Below are 22,139 nucleotides of genomic sequence, written 5' to 3' on the forward strand. Positions count from 1 at the left end.
CCGAGTATGGGATCTCACACAACCGAGCCTCAACTATCCCCAAATACTCTTGGTACACTCCTTGAGGAACGGAGGGAGACCTCTGCCACAGTTTTTGTGTTTATAAAACAAGGCTCAACCTTGGAAACAAGTGTACTGATTATTTCCATTCGCAAACACTTAGCACATCCTGCTGCCAAATCATTCTGATAAACCCACTAGGACACAGATTATACTGAGAACCTGGGGGCTTTGAAGCCATCAGAAGTGCTAATGGTCACAGTGACCACGAGGATAGAGATCTTCTCCCCTTACCTAGCCTCCCGTCCCCACCCTGCCTGGTGTTGGAGCATCAGACATCCCTGGGAAGAGGAAGACCAATCTGAGCATGAGCCTCACATCCCACTGAAGCAGGTTTTCCTAGCAGGTGGGGTTCCATGCTTGAGCTCCCCTTCCTCCATGACTTCCAGCTGTAGGAGTTCCTGCCCAAGCCCCAGACTAAAGGGAAGGTCAGAAGCGTGTGTGTGTGTGTGTGTGTGTGTGTGTGTGTGTGTGTGTGTGTGTGTACTTCACCCTTTGGGGAAAGCAGCAGGAAGTGCACTCTCTACCCTTAGGCCTAAGCCCTTCTCCAGACGTGCTATTAACAGAATTTATGTTAGGGGCTTTGCTTAGCTATTAACAAAGAGCTTCTATGTTTCCTTTGGTGTTCCTTCCCGTCGCGCCTGCTCTTCAGTCAGCCTGCAGAAAGGCGCTGGAGGAGGGGGCTGGGGGACACTGAACTTGGACTACCGTTCAGTTGCAGGAGTAGCTGCCATGTCTATGAAGCACCCACAGTGTGCCTCAGCGCTTTTATTTACATTATTTCCTTTTCTCAAAACAACTCTGATAGGTATTGTCCCTGATGTGGAAGGAGAAACTCTGATACATGAGTAACTTGCCCAGGATTACTTGATTGCTAGATTCAAGAATTGAAACTAAGGGACTTTCCCGGTGGTCCAGTGGTTAAGACTTGGCAGTTTCCACTGCAGAGGGCACGGGTTCCATCCCTTGTCTGGGAACTAAGATCCTATAAGCTGTGCAGACCAGCCAAAAAGAAAAAAAAAAGTGTTGGAATTAAGGTAGTTTTCTAAGGTCTGAAGACATTAAACAGTTTAAAAGACAAAGCAACTGCTTCTATGTTTTATGATACAGATTTATCAACAAAGTACTTAAAAAAAACTTTATGGGTAGATTCTGTTGGCTGAAATAAAAACACATGATGTAAAAGTTGTGAATTAAGTTTTACTCAGGGGTAGAGAAACTGCCTGCCGATGCAGGAGACAGATGAGATGCGGGTTCAATTCCTGGGTTGGAAAGATCCCCTGGAGGAGGGCATGGCAACCCACTCCAGTATTCTGCTGCTGGAGAATCTCGTGCACAGAGGTGCCTGGCAGGCTGTGGTCCACAGGGTTGCAAAGAGCCAGACGCAACCGAAGCAACTTATGCTCTCACGCACCTTACTGAGGGCTGTATCTCAGGACACAGGCTCTCAGATAGCTCTGAGAAATTTTTCTGAAGAGGTGAGATGGGAGTCAGGATATAGATGATTTTTTTTTTTTTTCTGGGAAAAACATATAGTTAAGCATAAAAAGATTATTGCTAATCCCAAAGAACAAACAACTCAAGTTAATGATTTTAGTGCTTTTCTACATATGGGAAGAATCAGGAATCTGGGGTCACTGAAAATTTTCCTTAGATAAGTATTTTAACTATCTAGAGATCAGTATATTCAAAGCACAGAATGCTTCCTATTTTCCTCCATACTAGTTCCCCTCAGGGTGTACTGTCAGTGGGCGAGTGCAGTCACTAATAGCTTCATCCTAGTAGAACTGGAATGGTAGGCAAGATTTTTTTCTTTATGATCCAAAGTTGTATTTTGAGAAAAAAAAATACACTGTTTCTTCCCTAGGAATGTAGGCTGCTCTGATTCTCTGGCAAGGATATAAACCAGGTTCCTAAATTTTCCCAACACTTTCAAATGTGCCATCTGGATGTCTGGGATCTAAAGCATATGTATTTTCCTCCATTCAACAACACAGAAGACTGGCATTTTAGTCATTTGTCACTACGAATTGATGGCAATTCAGCCCTTGCCAGAAGTTTGCTCATGACATCTGATGAGAGAAAGAGAAAGGAAAAAAGATTTGTGGATATAATTATGTTTATCTCTTTTTCTAGGGTCTCTAAGTTATTGGATTGTGTTGTGTTAAGTGATTAGAGAATAATGTTCTGACTCAGGGTGTGTGTTTGCATATGTGCGTGTGTGGATAATCATGGTGGTGTCACTAAGCTGTGTCAGACTCTTGTGACCACATGGATGTAGCCTGCCAGGCTCCTCTGTCCATGGCATTTCCCAGGCAAGAATACTGGAGTGGGCTGCCATTTCCTTCTCCAGGGGATCTTCTCAACCCAGGGACTGAACCTGGGTCTTCTGCATTGCAGGCAGATTCTTTACCCACTGAACCACCAGGGAAGCTGTGTATAATCATAGTTCCTTTAAAAATATCCTTATAGGAGGATGCTGTGCTCCAAACAATGCTCCTTGGCTAATCTGCCATTTGGCTAATTTCTAGTGCTGCTATAATTGATCTAGCAGAAATAATGGATGTTCTTTCTTATCTTACCATTTAGGGTCTGTTTCACAAAACTGGATGTCTGATGGGGGAAGACTTTCTTTTCAAATACAGAAGGCTGGTTCTTCAGTCAAGGTATACAAACGTCCAGATTTTCACACTCTTTGAATAATTATCCACTACCTTATTGAGCGTATTTATATAAGCATCCTTTGAGAAGGTCCTGCTGGAGTCTAGTTTGCCTTTATGGAGGAATATATGTGCTTTATTCTATTTGGAAGTGAGAGTTCTTAGTTAATATCTTTGCTTTATTGTTTTTGGTTCCCAGGAAATTCATGGCCAAATGAGTACTTGACTGTACTGCTTAATTAATTCTAGATGATAAGTATACATATTATCTTCAAAACATTATATTTAAAATTTTAATTGTCAACTTGTGTCTTAATATTTTGTAAGTTTTCTAAAACACCTTCTCCCTCTTAATTTTTTGGCAATAGGCATAGAATTATCCTACAGATTACTTGCTGACTGCCAAGGACTAAAGTACCTAAAATGGAGAGATCTGGCTTTCACCATCCCAACCCAAAGATCAATTTCACAGCCACTAACAGTAGGACAATCAGACATTATGTGCCTCCTGATGAGATACAATATGATGTATGTATTATCACTTGCCAAATAATGTGAACTTGAATCAAGTCTTTGGGTCTTATTTCCAGTTCCTAGAAGTAGAAGGGATAAATTAAACAGCATCACAAAAAGACAGATCTAGAATGAGGGAGATTATACAACTGATTGGGCATCTTAGAAAGCTAAATGTCGTGAAAATATTGGAAAGACAGAGTCAATTCTAGATTAAAAGAGATGGAAGAGGGAATTCCCTGGCAGACCAGTGGTTAGGACTCCACAATTTCACTGCTGATCCCACAAGCTGTGCAACTCAGTCAAAATAATTAATTCATTCATAGAGATAGGAGGAGGTGCAGAAGGCAGATTCAGTTCAGTTCAGTTCAGTCACTCAACATGTCCGATTCTTTGTGGCCCCATGAATCACAGCAAGCCAGGCCTCCCTGTCCATCACCAACTCCCGGAGTTCACTTAGACTCACGTCCATCGAGTCAGTGATGCCATCCAGCCATCTCATCCTCTGTCGTCCCCTTCTCCTCCTGGCCCCAATCCCTCCCAGCATCAGAGTCTTTTCCAATGAGTCAACTCTTTGCATGAGGTGGCCAAAGTACTGGAGTTTCAGCTTTAGCATCATTCCTTCCAAAGAAATCCCAGGGCTGATCTCCTTCAGAACGGACTGGTTGGATCTCCTTGCAGTCCAAGGGACTCTCAAGAGTCTTCTCCAACACCACAGTTCAAAAGCATCAATTCTTCGGTGCTCAGCCTTCTTCACAGTCCAACTCTCACATCCATACATGACCACAGGAAAAACCATAGCCTTGACTAGGTGGACCTTTGTTGGCAAAGTAATGTCTCTGCTTTTGAATATACTATCTAGGTTGGTCATAACTCTTCTTCCAAGGAGTAAGCGTCTTTTAATTTCATGGCTGCAGTCACCATCTGCAGTGATTTTGGAGCCCCCAGAAAATAATGTCTGACAGTGTTTCCACTGTTTCCCCATCTATTTCCCATGAAGTGATGGGACTAGATGTCATGATCTTCGTTTTCTGAATGTTGAGCTTTAAGCCAACTTTTTCACTCTCCTCTTTCACTTTCATCAAGAGGCTTTTTAGTTCCTCTTCACTTTCTGCCATAAGGGTGGTGTCATCTGCATATCTAAGATTATTGATATTTCTCCCAGCAATCTTGATTCCAGCTTGTGTTTCTTCCAGTCCAGCGTTTCTCATGATGTACTCTGCATATAAGTTAAATAAGCAGGGTGACAATATACAGCCTTAACGTACTCCTTTTCCTATTTAGAACCAGTCTGTTGTTTCATGTCCAGTTCTAACTGTTGCTTTCTGACCTGCATATAGGTTTCTCAAGAGGCAGGTCAGGTGGTCTGGTATTCCCATCTCTTTCAGAATTTTCCACAGTTTCTTGTGATCCATACAGTCAAAGGCTTTGGCATAGTCAATAAAGCAGAAATAGATGTTTTTCTGGAACTCTCTTGCTTTTTCCATGATCCAGTGGATGTTGGCAATTTGATCTCTGGTTCCTCTGCCTTTTCTAAAACCAGCTTGAACATCAGGGAGTTCACGGTTCACGTATTATTGAAGCCTGGCTTGGAGAATTTTGAGCATTACTTTACTAGCGTGTGAGATGAGTGCAATTGTGTGGTAGTTTGAGCATTCTTTGGCATTGCCTTTCTTTGGGATTGGAATGAAAACTGACCTTTTCCAGTCCTGTGGCCACTGCTGAGCTTTCCAAATTTGCTGGCATATTGAGTGTAGCACTTTCCCAGCATCATCTTTCAGGATTTGAAATAGCTCAACTGGAATGCCATCACCTCCACTAGCTTTGTTTGTAGCGATGCTTTCTAAGGCCCACTTGACTTCACATTCCAAGATGTCTGGCTCTAGATTAGTGATCACATCATCATGATTATCTGGGTCATTACTGTAAGGATTAGAGTGTATTAGTTTTCCATCAATGGTTAACAAACTATCACAAACTTAGCAGCTTAAACAGCACAAATTTATTATCTTACAGCTTCTGTTGGTCAGGAATTGGGTCAGGAAGCTCAGTTCTTCCTCCTGTGTCTCTTTTACTCCCTCACTACTCCCAAACTCGTGACAGTTTCAGCAACAGAGGTGTGGGGATTCCTCCCCACTAAGCGACTGTGGCACTAACTGGGTGTCTGATAGCTTAATCCTGACGCTATCTACCTGAGGATAGAGGTAGACCTATCTAGGTAGCTGGACCCAGAGGTTAAGCTCTCAGTTCTCTAAGACTTCTCCCCCACAACCCCTTTTCTTTGGCTGCACCAAGTGGCTTGTAGGATGTAGTTCCCCGACCAGGGATCGAACCAGGGCCTGCTGCATTGGGAGTGTGGAGTCTTAGCCACTGGACCACCAGGGAAGTCCTTTCATCTTCTTCTCAGGGTGGGACTGACAGTTGAAGCCAACGACAGGTCTTGTGTCTGATGGTTGGTTGCCCAGATGAATAACTTCTCATTAGATTTCCTCATTCACAGTTGAATATGTCTTCATTCTCTTTAGAGTCTTTGGCAAATTAGATTTCGGAGTCATTTTATAAAAATTTAAATTAGTTATTTTTAATAATGACTGGAGGAAGGACATGAAATCATCCTTCACAGAGCTTTTAATGGGAAAAGTAATTTCTGTATTCTTCTGGGTGAACACTTTTGGGCAAAAGTTATTCATAGAATCCCAATGGTTATTACTTCAAATATGAACCTGAGTCAAAAGAAGAAAGATTTGCTATTTTGTGCTTGAGATTCATGTACCTGAGGCACAGAGAACATTCAATTTATTTGTAATACCGTAAATTATGCAGTAGATGAAAATTTTTTGGTGATTCATTTTCTCACTTATTAATTTAATGAAGACAATGTTTCAAAGTGAGATTTATCATTGTGAGTAATACAGTGGTAGTAAGGGTGAGGCAGACATTTATTCTGGGTTAAGTGAGTACACCTTCTTTTTCATAACTTAGAGCATTATCCGTCATATAGAGAGACTGAACTAAATGTCACACTTCCTGTATTTGTCCAGAGAGCTTATCAGGATGGTTTGTTCATGAGGAAACATCTTGTGTTTGGCAGAAAGTATCAATTTAGGAAAAAACTCAGGAAACTTTTAGGAACTGAACTGATTTCATACTTCTAAAATAAATGAACTAACTGTGCAAATGGGAAGAAAAAAAGATTATCAACAAGGACCTACTGTATTGCAGAGGGAACTCTGCTAAGTATTATGCGGCAGCCTGGGTGGGAGGGGAGCTTGGGGGAGAATGAATACATGTATATGTATGGCTGAATCCCTTTGCCGTCCATCTGAAACCTTCACAACATTGTTAATGGTTATACTCTAATAGAAAATAAACATAGTTAATTGGCTATACAGCCAATACCAAATAAAAAGCTTAAAAAAATGGTTATAATAGATAGCCAGTGGGAATTTGCTGTACCACACAAGGAGCTCAAACCCCAGTGCCCTGTGACAACCTAGAGGGGTAGGAAGGGGAGGGAGGGTGTTCAAGAGGGAGGGAACATATGTATGCCTATGGCTGATTCATGTTGATGTATGGCAAAAACTAATAGTATTGTAAAGCAATTATCCTCCAATTAACAAAAATTTTAAAACAGTTATAAAGAATATTTCTCAGCTTGAAAGAATATGAACTATGTGTCATCAAGAACTTAAAAACCAGTTTTGGTGATACATATGGAATATAAGGAACAGAAAATTATGTTCTATCTTTTATACTAAGTATCTGTAAGCATATAACCAACTAAATAACATACCTAGCTTACAATAAAGCTGTGAGTCACTGGTGTTTATGAAAAAGAAAATTCATCAATAAGCTTTAGAAGAAAGAAAACATACTCAACCTTGGATCCTAAGGTATGATGATATTACCCAGTGTGCGTGTTCAAAATGCAACTTGCCAACACTGAGAGAGTCAATTCCTAGGCAGATTGATAAGAAGTCCAGGGGTCCCCAAGGAGAGAGGGGTCTGGAGTTCTCAAGGAGGAGGGAAGGACAAACTTTTTTTGTCTCTCTACATTCCTTAGGATTATATAATGATCATGTATCCTGCTTGAGGATGTCTCTGGAAAAAACCTTCTGGCTAATCCTGTTATCTTATGGTGTAAATTATGGGAGTAGTTCTAGTGAGGTCTTTACAACCTCCAGACATTCTTTTGATTCACTGTAATAACTAATTAGAGAGTATATAACTCCATGGCTAAGACTAGCAAGAGGGTATTCTTTCTACCGCCTTCTGATGCCTATGTCAGAAGCTTTTTCTATCTCCTTTATACTTTAATAAAACTTTATTACACAAAAGCTCTGAGTGATCAAGCCTCGTCTCTGGCCCCAGATTGAGTTCTTCTCCTTTGGAGGCCAAGAATCCTGGCATCTTTGTGTCGTTCAGCAACAACCTTTCATCTTGGGAGCTCGTCTGGGATACTTCAGGGCAAGGTAAGGATGCTTGGAGCTATAGTTCTCTGTTCTCCTAGTGAACACGTTTTCTGCTGTACTTTACTAAGTTTATGGTGCGCTTGCATGAATGAATGAAATGCCCTGCGCGAAGCAAGCGAGGAGCCCTGCTCTGCGGTTCCACACTGACCTCATACAGCTTATGGCAGAAACCTGTCTGGGGTTTATACTGACCTGCCAATGCCAAGAGGCACCCAATGTCTCCTTCGGTGACCGACCATCAGTGGGCAAAGTGTGTGGACCAGACTCTCCTTTCTCGGTCAAACTTTTCAATCTCTTTGACCATTTCATAACTCCTTAGAAATTAGAAGTACTAACTGGTGCATTAAGTGCGGCGGAGAGGAGCTACCCCACGTCCGAGGTCAGGGGCAGAAGCCGGGAGGACCCCATGCCTGAAGGGCGGCGGCCAAGAGGAGCTACCCCGCGTCCGAGGAGCGGTGGCTGCGTGGGCGCAGGAGGGCCTAGAGGAGCTATTCCACGTTGAAGGTCAGGAAGGGTGGCGGCGAGGAGATACCCTTCGTCCAACGTAAGGAGCAGCGGCTGCGCTTTGCTGGAGCAGCCGTGAAGAGATACCCCACATGCAAGGTAAGAGAAACCCAAGTAAGATGGTAGGTGTTGCAAGGGGACATCAGAGGGCAGACACACCAAAACCATACTCACAGAAAACTAGTCATTCTAATCACACTAGGACTACAGCCTTGTCTAACTCAATGAAACCAAGCCATGCCTGCGGGGCAACCCAAGACGGGCAGGTCATGGTGGAGAGGTCTGACAGAGTGTGGTCCACTGGAGAAGGAAATGGCAAACCACTTCAGTATTCTTGCCTTGAGAACCCCATGAACAGTATGAAAAGGCAAAATGATAGGACAGATGAACTAATGAAAGAGTAACTTCCCAGGTCAGTAGGGGCCCAACACCCTACTGGAGATCAGTGGAGAAATCACTCCAGAAAGAATGAAGGGATGGAGCCAAAGCAAAAACAGTACCCAGTTGTGGATGTGACTGGTGATAGAAGCAAGGTCCGATGCTGTAAAGAGCAATATTGCATAGGAACCTGGAATGTCAGGTCCATGAATCAAGGCAAATTGGAAGTGGTCAAACAAGAGATGGCAAGAGTGAACGTCGACATTCTAGGAATCAGCAAACTAAAATGGACTGGAATGGGTGAATTTAACTCAGATGACCATTATATCTACTACTGTGGGCAGGAATCCCTCAGAAGAAATGGAGTAGCCATTATGGTCAACAAAAGAGTCCAAAATGCAGTACTTGGATGCAATCTCAAAAATGACAGAATGACCTCTGTTCGTTTCCAAGGCAAACCATTCAATATGACAGTTATCCAAGTCTATGCCCCAACCAGTAACACTGAAGAAGCTGAAGTTGAACGGTTCTATAAAGACCTACAAGACCTTTTAGAACTAACACCCAAAAAAGATGCCCTTTTCATTATAGGGGACTGGAATGCAAAAGTAGGAAATCAAGAAACACCTGGAGTAAGAGGCAAATTTGGCCTTGGAATGAGGAATGAAGCAGGGCAAAGACTAGTAGAGTTTTGCCAAGAAAATGCACTGGTCATAGCAAACACCCTCTTCTAACAACACAAGAGAAGACTCTACACATGGACATCACCAGATGGTCAACACCGAAATCAGACTGATTATATTCTTTGCAGCCAAAGATGGAGAAGCTCTATACAGTCAACAAAAACAAGACCAAGAGCTGACTGTGGCTCAGATCATGAACTCCTTATTACCAAATTCAGACTTAAATTGAAGAAAGTAGGGAAAACCGCTAGAGCATTCAGGCATGACCTAAATCAAATCCCTTATGATTATACCAGAGAAGGCAATGGCACCCCACTCCAGTACTCTTGCCGGGAAAATCCCATGGATGGAGGAGCCTGGTGGGCTGCAGTCCCTGGGGTCGCTGGGAGTCGGACACGACTGAGGGACTTAATTTTCACTTTTCACTTTCATGCATTGGAGAAGGAAATGGCAACCCATTCCAGTGTTCTTGCCTGGAGAATCCCAGGGACGGGGGAGCCTGTTGGGCTGCCGTCTACGGGGTCGCACAGAGTCGGACATGACTGAAGCGACTTAGCAGCAGCAGCAGCAGTATGATTATACAGTGGAAGTGAGAAATAGATTTAAGGGCCTAGATCTGATAGATTGAGTACCTGATGAACTATGGACTGAGGTTTGTAACATTGTACAGGAGACAGGGATCAAGACCATCCCCAAGGAAAAGAAATGCAAACAAGGAAAATGGCTGTCTGGGGAGGCCTTACAAATAGCTGTGAAAAGAAAAGAGGCGAAAAACAAAGGAGAAAAGGAAAGATATAAGCATCTGAATGAAGAGTTCCAGAGAATAGCAAGAAGAGATAAGAAAGCCTTGTTCAGTGATCAATGCAAAGAAATAGAGGAAAACAACAGAATGGGAAAGACTAGAGATCTCTTCAAGAAATTAGAGATACAACGGAACATTTCATGCAAAGATGGGCTCGATAAAGGACAGAAATGGTGTGGACCTAACAGAAGCAGAAGATATTAAGAAGAGGTGGCCAGAATACACAGAAGAACTGTACAGAAAAGGTCTTCACGACCCAGATAATCACGATGGTGTGATCATTCATCTAGAGCCAAACATCCTGGAAAGTGAAGTCAAGCGGGCCTTAGAAAGCATCACTACGAACAAAGCTAGTGGAGGTGATGGCATTCCAGTTGAGCTATTTCAAATCCTGAAAGATGATGCTGTGAAAGTGCTACACTCAATATGCCAGCAAATTTGGAAAGCTCAGCAGTGGCCACAGGACTGGAAAAGGTCAGTTTTCATTCCAATCCCAAAGAAAGGCAATGCCAAAGAATGCTCAAACTACTGCACAATTGCACTCATCTCACATGCTAGTAAAGTAATGCTCAAAATTCTCCAAGCCAGGCTTCAGCAATACGTGAACCATGAACTTCCTGATGTTCAAGCTGGTTTTAGAAAAGGCAGAGGAACCAGAGATCAAATTGCCAACATCCACTGGATCATCGAAAAAGCAAGAGAGTTCCAGAAAAACATCTATTTCTGCTTTATTGACTATGCCAAAGCCTTTGACTGTGTGGATCACAAGAAACTGTGGAAAATTCTGAAAGAGATGGGAATACCAGCTCACCTGACCTGCCTCTTGAGAAATCTGTATACAGGTCAGGAAGCAACAATTAGAACTGGACATGGAACAACAGACTGGTTCCAAATAGGAAAAGGAGTACGTCAAGGCTGTATATTATCACCCTGCTTATTTAACTTCTATGCAGAGTACATCATGAGAAACGCTGGACTGGAAGAAGCACAAGCTGGAATCAAAATTGCTGGGAGAAATATCAATCACCTCAGATACGCACATGACACCACCCTTATGGCAGAAAGTGAAGAGGAACTAAAAAGCCTCTTGATGAAAGTGAAAGAGGAGAGTGAAAAAGTTGGCTTAAAGCTCAACATTCAGAAAACGAAGATCATGGCAATCTGGTCCCATCACTTCATGGGAAATAGATGGGGAGACAGTGTCAGACTTTATTTTGGGGGGCTCCAAAATCACTGCCGATGGTGATTGCAGCTATGAAATTAAAAGATGCTTACTCCTTGAAAGGAAAGCTATGATCAACCTAGATAGCATATTCAAAAGCAGAGATGTGACTTTGCCGACTAAGGTCCGTCTAGTCAAGGCTATGGTTTTTCCTGTGGTCATGTATGGATGTGAGAGTTGGACTGTGAAGAAGGCTGAGTGCCGAAAAACTGATGCTTTTGAACTGTGGTGTTGGAGAAGACTCTTGAGAGTCCCTTGGACTGCAAGGAGATCCAACCAGTCCGTTCTGAAGGAGATCAGCCCTGGGATTTCTTTGGAAGGAATGATGCTAAAGCTGAAACTCCAGTACTTTGGCCACCTTATGAGAAGAGTTGACTCATTGGCAAAGACTCTGCTGCTGGGAGGGATTGGGGGCAGGAGGAGAAGGGGACGACAGAGGATGAGATGGCTGGATGGCATCACTGACTCGATGGACGTGAGTCTGAGTGAACTCAGGGAGTTGATGATGGACAGGTGCTGCTATTCATGGGGTCGCAAAGAGTCGGACACGACTGAGTGACTGAACTGAACCCAATGTGTTGCATCATAGACTTTTAAGGGACTTGTGATCTATGCTGTTATTGTGTACTATGATTTAAGTCCAAAACTTGGATTGGTAGTCAGGAAGTGCCTAGCCTCGCTAGGAATAGAAAGTTCAGAAGTTAGATAGAGCTCTAGCTACAAGAGCATCTCTAAGGTTAAAGATTACTCGGTTGGAACTGCAATGGGGTTTTTTCCTTTGGTAGTGCTGGCTCTTAGTGGACCAGAGTAGACTCTTATACTGGTGGGGTGATGCTTGGTAGGAACATCTCAGTTTTATGTTCATATTGGTCTTATTGTGGTGAGGAATATACTCTGGGTCGTGCACAGGCACTCAGGTGATGAATGTTTCCCCCAGCGGTTTAGCCTGGGAGGCATTCTGGAAGGTTACTCTGATTGCATCCCGGGTGGCATCAGAGGTAATGGTGAAGAGCTGGACGTCAGTTAGGGATGCCATCAGGTCTGCCCCTGGGGCATCCCCACCCCATCTCGGTGGTAGAACCGGGAGGGATGAGTACGGTGCCTGCATCGTTAAGGGACAGATTAAGTCCCACCGGGAAAGAAAAGCTTTGGTGTAAAATCTGTCTACACCCCCATCTAGAGCAGGGAGGGATGCCTCTGGTAGAAAGAGGGCGCTGGTCACTTTTTTTCTCTCTTACAGATGGGAGCTAACAATTCCAGCCTCACCCCTTTGGACTGTATCCTGAAAAACTGGGATAGATTTGATCCCCAGGGCTTTAAGAAGACATACCTGGTCTTCCTATGTGATACTGCATGGCCATGGTATCCATTGGAGCACGGTGAACAGTGGCCAGTTGGAGGGTCTCTAAAGTATAATACTGTTTTACAATTAGACCAGTTCTGTGGAAAACAAGGAAAATGGGTAGAAGTAGCATATGTGTTGCTTTTTTTCTCTCTGCGAAATATGCCAGACTTGTATCCTAAGGGTATAGATTTGGGTGTGACTCCTTCAGCTCCCTCCTGTCCTCCGACTTTGCTAGATGAGATGGAGGACAGGAGACAAAGAGATAGAGAAAAGCAGGTTTCTCCACTCTATCCCTGGGATCATAAGCGCAGAGCAGCCAGAGAAACTGAGGAACAGCCACACAAGCTGTTGCCTCTTCATGAAGCACTCGCTGGGAGAAATAATCAGTCTATGAGAGTTAATAAGCCTTCTTCTTATCAAGAAATACAAAAAAATCAAGGAAGACCTGGGAGACTATTTAGAGGACCCAGAAAAATATATTAGAGCTTTTAAAGATATTACTTTGCTTTATGACCTTACTTGGAAGGATGTGATGTATATCTTGGGACAAACGCTAACTCCTGACTCAAAAAGTCGAGTTTTGGGAAAAGCGGTGGCTTATGGAGATGAATGGCTTGGTAATGAATCAGTAGGGAAGAGGGAGGACGAGATAACCGCCCTCCCCACTGGGAATCAGGTGGTCCCGACTACAGAACTAGGCTGGGACTACAACTCAGCTAAAGGAAGATGGGCGCAGAGTCATTTTGTCAGATGTGTTCCTGAAGGACTCAGGCAGGCGCGTGCTAAGCCTTTAAACTATGGCAAATTGGCAGACATAGAACAGGAGGAGAAGGACGCTCCTGGTAAATTCCTAGATAGACTGAGAGAAGCCCTTCGCGGATTCACTGAGATTGATCTCGAAAGTGAAGAGGGAAAAGTGATCTTAAAGGATAGATTTCTCACTCAGTCGGCTCCAGATATCCTCCGTAAGCTATTAACACGGGTGTATGGACCAAATCAATCTTTAGATACTCTGTTACAACCGGCTCAGGCAGTCTATTATGGTAGGGAATATGAGGAATAGAAAGAAAGGCAGAAAGAGACAAAGGAAAAGGCGGAAGCCTTCGAAATGACTATAAAAAATGTTCTTAAACAGCCTGAGAAAAATGCCCAGAGGGACCCAGGTGAAAAGGGATGGGCTTGCTATTACTGTGGAATTACTATTAGTTCAAGGGGGATTGCCCTCAGGCATCTAAGCCACCTCCAGCTCCATGTCCTGTCTGCAAAGGACCACACTGGAAGAGAGACTGACCCCAGAGGCGTAGGTTTCAGGGGTCGGAATCTCCAGAAAATCAGGACTGAAGGTGCCTGGAGGTTCCCACACAAGCTCCTGTCCTAATTACACCTGAGGAACTTTGGGTATTAATAACTGTGGGGGGCCAATCCGTTGATTTCCTTTTAGATACTGGGGCAACTAACTCCGTGCTTACTGAAGCCCCTGGCCCACTTTCTTCTTGATCCGCTTCCGTAATGGGACTGTCGAGACAAGCCAAAACTTATTACTTCAGTGTTTCTGTCAGTTGTGACTGGGATTCGGTGCTATTTTCCCATGAGTTTCTGACTGTGCCAGAGTCTCCCTCACTTCTTTTGGGGAGGGATACACTGAGCAAGGTCCATGCCTCTGTTTTCATGAATATGGAGCCTTCCCTTTCTCTCCCTTTAGGTGAACAAAATGTAAATCCTAGAGTATGGGCTGATGGAAAATCTGTGGGTCGAGCACAAAATGCTATTCCTGTAGTTGTCAAGCTCAAAGACCCGCACTTATTTCCACATAAGAAGCAGTGTCCACTGAAACCTGAGGTTAAGGAAGGGTTAAAACCCATCATCGAAAATTTAAAGGAACAGGGACTATTAATTCCCTATAACAGTCCATGCAACAGTACTATTCTGGGTATAAAGAAATCAAATGGTAAATGGAGACTAGTTCAAGATTTACGTGTAATAAATGAGGCTGTAGTTCCTTTACACCCCGTGGTGCCTAATCCTTATAGTCTATTGTCTGAAATTCCTGAATGAGCCAAATATTTCTCAGTAATTGATTTGAAAGATGCCTTCTATTCAGTGCCTTTGGCAGAGGAAAGTCAATTTCTATTTGCCTTTGAGGACTCTATGCAGCCAGCTTCTCAGTTAACCTGGACAGTTTTGCCCCAGGGATTTCGTGACAGTCCTCTCTTATTTGGACAAAGTTTGTCACGGGATCTACAAAACTTTAATAGCTCCAAAGCAGTGGTGTTACAATATGTAGATGATATTTCGCTCTGTGCTGAGACAGAGGAAGCTTGTTTGCGAGCCTCAGATTTCCTAAACTTCCTGGCAGGTTGGTTACAAGGCATCAAGAGAAAAGGCTCAGCTTTGTCAACAATCTGTTAGATATCTGGGCCTAATCATATCAGAAGGGACTAGGGCCATAGGCCCTGAGAGAATTACCTGTGACTTTAAGACAGTTGAGAGGATTTTGGGGAATCACGTCACTCTTGCATTTGGATTCCGGAACTTGCCCGGCCTTTACATAAACTTATAGCTGAAACTCAGCAGGCCCAAACTGACAAACTGGCTTGGTCCCCAGATACTCAGAAGGCTTTTAAGGTTCTTCAGACTGCTCTCCCGCAAGCTCCCACTCTGAGCTTGCCCACAGGGTCAGAATTTAATTTGTTTGTCACTGAAAGGAAAGGTGTGGCCTTGGGAGTTTTGACACAACCCCGAGGGCCTCACCAGCAACCTATTGCTTATCTAAGCAGAGAATTAGATGTAATTTCACGTGGGTGGCCCCACTGCCTAAGAGTAATTGGGGCAGCGGCTTTATTAGCCCCTGAAGCTTTAAAAATAATTAATGGACAAACCCTTACTGTACTGACTTCTCATGATGTGAGTAGAGTCTTAAATTCTAAGGTTAATATTTGGATGACAGACAGTAGGCTTCTTAAATATCAGTCATTGTTGTTAGAAGGATCAGTAACTAAGCTTAAAGTTTGTGGAAATTTAAATCCTGCCACTTTCCTTCCTGATAAGCAAAATGAAACACCTAATCATGATTGTTCCCAGTTCCTAACTTTAAACTATGCAGCTCGGAAAGATCTAATGGATACCCCATTAGACAATCCTGACATAGAGATATTTACTGATGGCAGTTCCTTTGTTTGGGATGGAAAACGTAAAGCAGGTTACACCGTGGTGACTGCTGAACAGGTTTTGGAAGCAAAATCTCTCCCCCAGGGAACCAGTGCTCAGTTGGCAGAGCGTGTGGCTCTGATCCGAGCTCTAGAGTTAAGCAAAGGCAGCGGGTAAATATCTACACTGATTCTAAGGATGCTTATTTGACTTTACATGCTCATGCTGCAATATGGAAAGAAAGACAGTTTAAAACAGCAACAGGAGAACCTAATACGCATTTCAGAGAGATCAAGAGACTTTTAACAGCTATATATTGTCCTAAAGAAGTAGCTGTTATGCATTGCAAAGGACACAACAGGGATGGGAGTAAAGTAGCTGAGGATAATCAGCTGGCTGACTGTCAGGCCAGAAAAGCGGCGCTTTACAAAACCCCTTCACTGCAGACGCCTTTGATCTGGACAGGTTCTGTGGAACAGGAACAATCACAATACACTGAGGAGGAATTAGAAGAAAGATATGAGAAAAGAGGAGCAAAGATTACTGATAAAGGATGGTTACAGTCTGAGGATGGACAATGAATAATTCCTGAAAGTGCTCAATGGAAAATTCTTAAGGGTTTACACCAGAGTTTTCATTTGGGTGCAGAGAGTACTTACCAGATGGCTTCTCGTTTGTTTGAAGGTAAAAATGTAATGAAAACTTTAAAGAACATTATCAGAAGGTGTGAGGTTTGTCAGAAAAATAACCCAAAGACTGAAAAGCTAGCAAAATCTGGATTACAACGAAGTGGGAAGTATCCTGGAGAGGACTGGGAAGTTGATTTTACTCATATGCCAAAAGCTAATGGATATACTTGCTTACAAGTTTGGTGGATACTTTTACTCAATGGATTGAGTCTTTTCCCTGTCGTAGTGAGAAGGCTAAGGAGGTTATAAAGATTTTAATACATGAAATTATCCCCGGGTTTGGGCTGCCACGGAGCCTTCAGAGTGACAATGGCTCCGCCTTTAAAGCTGCTGTAACTCAGGGGGTGTCTAAAGCTCTAGGAATAGAATATCGCTTACACTGTTCCTGGAGACCCCAATCCTCAGGAAAGGTTGAAAAAGCTAATGACATTATCAAAAGACATCTGCACAAATTAACTCAAGAAACGCAGGACAACTGGATTTAAGTCCTACCCATAGCTTTAATGAGGGCTCGAACTGCCCCCAAAAAGGATGGACTGTCCCCCTTTGAATGTATTTATGGAAGGCCTTTCTTACGCATGGACATTGTTATAGACCCTGAAGCCTTGGAATTAACTGATTATGTAACTCAGCTCTCAGCTTTTTAACAGACATTAACAGAACTCCAGGAGATGACTCCTGACCCAGCCTCTGAGTCAAGCAAGCCCCTATTTGAGCTAGGAACCAAGGTCCTCATAAAAACACTGGGGTCTGGGGGCCCATCCCTTGAGCCCCTCTGGGAAGGCCCTTACCAGGTTATTCTTTCTTCTCCCACGGCTGTCAAAGTGCCAGGAATTGATTCATGGGTACATCACACTCGAATTAAGAGGTGGCACCCTGACCAGAGCTAAGTGACTTCATTTTATGTCTTTACTTTCTATGCTCTGACTTTGTACCTTTCAGATGGGCCTGATAATCTATATGAGCCTACTTCTGAGGCTCCTTATGAGACTCCAAAAATCCTGAGTCTGCCATTTGATCCTCAAGACAACGCCTTCCTGTCTGGGGCTCACTCCTACGCACCATCTCACAATCAGTCTAACTGCTGGGTCTGTGGAGTGCTCCCCTCTTCATCAGTGGAAAGCTTCCCATGGTGGACATCTCCACTTCAAGAAAAATACTTTCTCCAAGTCTACAATTATCTTCAACAACAATCGCATGTGATACCTCTTCTTAGACTGATGACATCTAACAACCTTAAGATGGACTGATGTAACTATGGACATAATGTGACTTTTTGTTTTGATTTTAACTTGGTTTAATGACTATTTTGCCTTACATCTGTAACTGTATAATGGGGTTTTCTAACCGTCTAAAAGCGTTTAAGTTACAAATGGTTGTCCAAGCTCCTATGAGTGCAACAGCCTCCTCCAACTATTACTTGGGGCCCCTGGATCAGAGACCCTCAATATGAGGGTTAGGAGAATATATTGCCTTAACAATTTAGGGACCATGCCCCTAAACAGCAGGAAGTAGTTATGGAACGAAAATGACCCCCCTTTCCCTTGGCAACATAATTCTCCTAGAAAAGGGGGAATGAGAGAGTCAATTCCTAGGCAGATTGATAAGAAGTCCAGGGGTCCCCAAGGAGAGAGGGGTCTGGAGTTCTCAAGGAGGAGGGAAGGACAAACTTTTTTGTCTCTCTATATTCCTTAAGATTATATAACAATCATGTATCCTGCTTGAGGATGTCTCTGGAAAAAACCTTCTGGCTAATCCTGTTATCTTAAGGTGTAAATTATGGGAGTAGTTCTAGTGAGGTCTTTACAACCTCCAGACATTCTTTTGATTAATGGCACCCCACTCCAGTAGTCTTACCTGGAAAATCCCATGGACAGAGGAGCCTGGTAGGCTTCAGTCCACGGGGTCGCTAAGAGTCAAACAAGACTGAGCGACTTCACTTTCACTTTTCACTTTCATGCATTGGAGAAGGAAATGGCAACCCACTCCAGTATTCTTGCCTGGAGAGTCCCAGGGACAGACGAGACTGGTGGGCTGCCGTCTATGGGGTCGCAGAGTCTGACATGACTGAAGTGACTTAGCAGTAGCAGCAGCAGCAATAACTAATTAGAGAGTATATAACTCCATGGCTAACACTAGCAAGGGGTACTCTTTCTGCCCTTTTCTGATGCCTATGTCAGAAGCTTTCTCTATCTCCTTTATGCTTTAATAAAACTTTATTACACAAAAGCTCTGAGCGATCAAGCCTCGCCTCTGGCCCTGGATTGAATTCTTCTCCTCTGGAGGCCAAGAATCCGGGCGTCTTTGTGATATTCAGCAACAACCTTTCAACACCCCATCTAAAAGCAAATCATGGAGGATTCATTTCTGGGGAATTAAGTGAAATATGAATAGATTTCACCTCAACACACTAATCAGGTGGGATAATTTCAGGTGGAATGACTTTGCTTAAAAAATGTGAAGACTAGTCAGTTTTAGTTTAGTTTTAGTTAGTTTAGTTTGGATCTAGTTAGTTTTGGTTTAACTCTAGTTAGTTTAGCTCTGGCTCTTGGTAGTCACTGCTCTGTCAGATTGCTGCTGTTTCCCAGTCTTCTCATTAAAAAAAAAAAAAGGATTTGATATATGTTTATATTGAGAAATGATTGCCACTATAATTTAGCTAACATAAATCACCTCCCATAGTTACACATTTTTTTCTCATAATGAGAACTTGTAATTTTGATGCCCTTAGCAACCTTCTCTTTTTAACTGAATATAGCAGACATGCATTATTAGTTTCAACCGTGTAACATCGTGTTTGTACATTTAGGCACATTATGAACTGGTCATCCCAAGAAGTCTAGTAACCATCTGTCACACACAAAGTTATCACAATATTACTGAAACATTCCCTACTCTGTACATTACAGCCCTATAGTTATTTCATAACTGAAAGTTTGTACCTCTTCATCTTCTAATTTCACTCAACTTCCCGTCTGCAACTTTCAAAGACACAATACAGTATTGTTAAGACTTTGGCCACCTGATGCAAAGAACCGACTCTTTGGAAAAGACCTGATGCTGGGGAAGACTGAAGGCAAAAGGAAAAGGGGACAGCAGAAGATGAGATGGTTAGATAGCATCACTGACTCAATGGATGTGAGCTTGAGAAAACTCTGGGAGATGGTGGAGGACACATACACCTGAGATCATTTAGTGTTTGTCTTTCTCTGTCTGAATTATTTCACTTAGCATGATACCCTCAAGTTTCATCCATGTTGTCACAAATGGCAGGATTTTCCTTTTTTTAATGGCTGGATAATATATGTATATGTATATAAAATATTGTGATCGCATGGACTGTAGCCCACCAGGCTCCTCTGTCCATGGGATTTTCCAGGCAAGAATACTGGAGTGGGTTGCCATTGTCTTCTCCAGAGGATCTTCCCAACCGAGCAGTCAAACCTGGGTCTCCTATATTGCAGGCAGATTCTTTACTAACTGAGTCACCAGGGAAGCCATATCTTTCATTTCTTGACTACTATAAACCACACTGCAATGAACTTGGGAGTGCAGATTTTGAGACAGTGATTTTGTTTCCTTTGGAAAAATACCCAGAAGCAGATTTGCTGGATCATATGCTAGTTCTATTTTTAATTTGCTGAGGCATCTCCATACTTTTTCTTTTTAAGAGTGAGAGACTTTATTTTTTTGGGCTCCAAAATCACTGTAGATGGTGACTGCAGCCATGAAATTAAAAGACGCTTGGTCCTTGGAAGAAAAGCTATGACCAACCTAGACAGCATATTAAAAAGCAGAGACATTACCTGGCCAACAAATGTCTGTCTAGTCAAAGCTATGGTTTTTCAAGTAGTCATGTAGGGATGTGAGAGCTGGACTATAAAGAAAGCTGAGCACCAAAGAATTGATGCTTTTGAACTGCGGTGTTGGAGAAGACACTTGAGAGTCCCTTGGCCTGCAAGGAGATCCAACCAGTCAATCCTAAAGGAAATCAGTCCTGAATACTCACTGGAAGTGTTAGGGGAGTGTGTAATGTCCTCAGTTCTGTCTTATCACAGCAAAAATTCGAAGCAATAGATGGACCAGTGTTACAGCTCAGTTTTATTTCGCAAGCAAAAGAAAATAGTTCCTCAAGGCGTGAGGGTGGGCCGACCCAAAAGATGTGAAGAGAAGAGAGGCCCATGGCTCAATTTTTGCTCCTGTTTTTATATGATTTTTCCTCCTCCCTCTGAGCCTGCCCTGTGTAAACTGGGCTATCTAGGAGGGCTGTTTGTTCTAATCTGAGGTTCTCAGTATGGTCCTCGGACCTTCCTTTGTTCTATTTTCGTGGGCTTTCCTCTTTTCGTCTTTTGGCCTCCACTATTCTGGACTCCTTTTTCCTATTCTAACTACCTAACATTCCCCCCTCAAGAGATGGAAGGCCCAGTTATTTGCAAATAGGGGTGTCAAGGTCTCTCTGGCTACTTCCTGCTGGACTGGGATGGTGAGGTTTCTTTGGGTCTCTCCCTGTTGCTAGTCTCAAGCCTCAGAGTCCTTATAGCAGTGTCCATCTAAGGGTCAGTGATATTTTCCATGGTCAGCGGTAGTTTTATATATCCTTGTTGAACTGGCACTGCATGTTGTAACTTGACAGGTGTCTTGAGTGTCTTCTGGTTTCCTCCATGGCTTGACTTGTGAGTAGTGAATCCAGGAGTCGTGTCCTGGTACCTTGACTACTGGTGGCAAAGATTTAGCCTCTATGGTCTCAAAATTGGAGACTACTGCACATCCGGCTCTTCTTTTTCCATCCAAGACAAAGTTGCTTCCATCAGTGTACCAGATTTTCTCAGGATTGGTCAGAGGATCTTCTGACAGTCCCTCTCGGGGTTTTGTCCAGTGGCCCAAGGTTTCTTATCTGGAGGTCTTCTGGAATCTGAGACTGTGTCACATGAGCTTTCTGCTAAGCTTGTTTTTGCTGTCCCAGTTTCCAGCACCCTGGGCTTCTTGTCACTTCCCTTGCACTGGGTTTTCTTTGCATTCAGCTTCCACCACGGGAGCTTTTGCCGAGTTGGGCTTCTGCTGTACTTGGTTTCTGCCTCATGGGGGCTGAGCTGAGGTTGTTTCAGCCAGGTTATGTCCGAGAAATGGCACCACAGATGTCAGGGGAGTGTGCAATTTCCTCGGTTCTGTCTTGTCACAGCAAAAATTTGAAGCGATGGACACGGACCAGTGTTACAGCTCAGTGTTACAGCTCAGTCTTATTTGGTAAGCAAAGGAAAATACATCCTCTAGGTGTGAGGGCAGGCCAACCCAAAAGACACGAAGAGAAGAGAGACCCCTCCATACTGTTTTTTAATTTACATTCCTACCAACAGGGCACGAGGGTTCTTTTTTCCCCATATCCCCCCAGCACTTGTCATCTCTTGTCATCTTGATGATAGCCATTCTAACAGGTCTGAGATGATATCTCTTTGTGGTTTGATTTGCATTTCTCTGATGATTAGTGATGTTGAGCATCTTTTCATGTGCCTGTTGGCCATCTGTATGTCTTCTTAAATCTTCTCATTTTTAATAGAGGCAGAAATCTGTGCTCTGCTTTGTATCAGATCTTTCATTTTTCAAAAAAATAATTTTTATTGGAGTATGATTGCTTTCTAGGTGGCTCAGTGGTAAAGAATCTGACTG

The sequence above is a fragment of the Capricornis sumatraensis genome, chromosome 21 (genome assembly GCF_032405125.1).
Source record: "Capricornis sumatraensis isolate serow.1 chromosome 21, serow.2, whole genome shotgun sequence".
NCBI lineage: Eukaryota > Metazoa > Chordata > Mammalia > Artiodactyla > Bovidae > Capricornis > Capricornis sumatraensis.